The sequence below is a fragment of the Pteropus vampyrus genome, unplaced genomic scaffold, assembly GCF_000151845.1.
Source record: "Pteropus vampyrus isolate Shadow unplaced genomic scaffold, Pvam_2.0 Scaffold364, whole genome shotgun sequence".
NCBI lineage: Eukaryota > Metazoa > Chordata > Mammalia > Chiroptera > Pteropodidae > Pteropus > Pteropus vampyrus.
In genome coordinates, this window is record NW_011889145.1 from 122807 (window position 1) to 125202 (window position 2396).

At 59.1% G+C, this 2396-nt stretch overlaps 1 long non-coding RNA gene across 1 annotated transcript; it reads left to right on the plus strand.

Moving 5' to 3' along the window:
- Positions 1-69: 69 nt before the first annotated feature.
- LOC111731346 lies at positions 70-1781 on the plus strand. Its single transcript, XR_002777088.1, has 2 exons — positions 70-794; positions 1264-1781. It is a non-coding gene; the product is annotated as an uncharacterized LOC111731346 (long non-coding RNA).
- The last annotated feature ends 615 nt before the right edge of the window (positions 1782-2396 follow it).

Consider the following 2396-nt stretch of genomic DNA (forward strand, 5'->3'; position numbering starts at 1 on the left):
TCTGATTCATGCAGGAGGCCCGTGCGGGGACTCACTCGGCCGTTAGCCTCCTGGTCTCTCCGCGTCTCTGCAGCAGAAGGCAGCTGTGGGTTTGCACTGAGAAGGGACGCACGGTGCTGCTTGGTGCGCTGGCCGGAGAAGCTGGACCCGGGGAAGGTGCGGCCTGGGCTCTGCCCCCTGGGACCCGGGAAGGTGTGGCCCGGGCTCTGCCCGCTGGGACCTCAGCCACTGCTCCTCGGTGATGGAAACTTACAAACATTTCAGTCATCTTTCTGAGGAGGATTTGGTCATCTGGCAAGTGTGGTCCCAGAATTTGCCAGAAGCATGTATCAACTGCAGCCCAGGGTGTGGAAGCAGACAGGCCTAGTGCAGATTACACGCCTAAGAATCTAGGAAACGAAATGCGAGACTCGGGCCCGGGGCTCTGCCTGGGGACAGAGGTCGGTGTCCGCCCCCAGAGGGGTGCAGGTTAACCCAGAGGTTAGAGGAGGCTGCACACAGCCAGGCCCAGCTTCTGGAGAACCTGGCCCGCGGCGGGGGCGAGGGGGGAACCCCCCGGCATCTCCAACCTCTCCTTCAGGCCCGAACACTCGCCCCTTCTTCCTGGAAGGCCAGGAGCCAGGACGGAGTGACTCTAGCTCGTCGCCAGAGGCCGGTGAGCACGAACTCCTCCAAAGGCTTCTTGCCACCCCTGCCAGCTTGGATCATGGGACAGTTAGCGAGTTGACCGTGCTTTGAAGAAAGCTTGATCCACAAAGCCGAAGTGGCTCACGAGGAAGAACCTGGACCCCCAGGTACATAGAGAAGAGTAATAAAGACAAACGAGGGCGCCCAGACCAGAGGGCGAGGGGACCGCGAGGGGAACAGGATGAGTTAACGCCCCTAACCAAGCGCGCGCGGATCTGCCCGGGACGTAAGGCGGAAGGCGACCCCACGGCCCGCCCTGCCCAACGCCAGCCCAGCCCAAGCCCCGCGGGGAGCCCGGCCGGACCACGCCGGACACGCCGCAGGAACGGACAAACCGCCCGAAGGTCTAAGGCGCCTGTGCGGTGACGGGCGGGTCTTGGGCACGGAGGTCTTTTGTGAGGCCACCTTCTCACACTGGCTTCCGTGGGAACCAAAGCGCAAACACTGGATGGAGGCCCCGGGGGCTGAGGCGGCCTCGCGGGGGGCCTGGAGCCGAGATGCTAACCAGAGTGCAGAGGAGGGGGTTCGGATACGCCCCCCACTCCGCCCCTAAAAGGCACCGGTTTGTTTTCTCAGGCTGCGAAGTAACAGCGTTTGCGGAAAACTTGGAAAAAACGAGGAAAAGCGGGAAGAACCGTGAGCGGGGGTGGGGGGTGGGGGGCGCTGCGTCGACGTTTTTCGGTCCTGAGACGCACACACCCGAACGCCCACCCGGCGCCCGTGACCTGCCCACCGTGTGACCTTTCCCTTCCCCTTACTAAACACGTGTCTACGCCACGCAATTCGCTGACCGCCCGGCGGGGGGCGCTGCGGATCGACCTCGGCTCCCTCGGGCAGCCTCCCGGGACGCGCGCGCATGTCACTGCCGCGGCCAGAGCCGACGTGGGTCTCGGTGGCTCGGCCGATGCGCCGGGACTCCGCGGGGCTGCTGCCCTCGGAGGCCGTGTCCTGTTTTTAAGTCTCCTACTGTCAGAATCTCTTCTGGAAGGTTTCACGCCTGCTCTGGGCGCTCGCAGGCCTGCTCACTGCTTCCCCGGCTCGGGGCTTCATCGCTATATTTTTACAAGTTAATTAAAAATAGTGCCCTCCTGTTTTATGTATTGTTGAACTTTCAACTCTTTTTATCTTTCTTGGTAAGTTCCTATGTTTTGCCTTGTTTTCTACTGGCTAATTGCCCTTTTTCTTGTGACCTTCTGTCTAGAAGGAGTATCGATCCATTCTGAATGAGATTGTAAGCACTTCCTTCCCGGTTCATTTAAAATTTTTATTATGGGTTTGTGATGTATGGAAGTTCAAATTTTTAAAATCTTTTTTTAAAATTAAAATTACTGGGGTGACATTGGTTAATAGAATCGAATAGGTTTCAAGTGTCACAAGTTCACGGTTTTAATTTAGCCAGAGTTCTTCTTTCTCTTCGTGACTTGGGCTCGCGACACCAGCCTCAGGAAGCAGCAGGTGTGAAGTGAGGACAGTAAGTGTCCGTGTCACTTCGGCTCCCTGGTGTTCATCAGGTTCTGAGGGACAGCGACCTCGGCGTCCCTCTGTGTCCCGTCCTTGCTGGGGCCACACGCTGTGGGCGGCGCCTGCGGACGGGACCTCGATGGGCGAAACAGACACGTCCGCCGGGATTCACCGGAAGCCTGGTGTTCTATGATCTGGAGGCAGATGTTTTAAGGGCGGCCACGGTGGCAGCCTTGGGGACAGTGGGA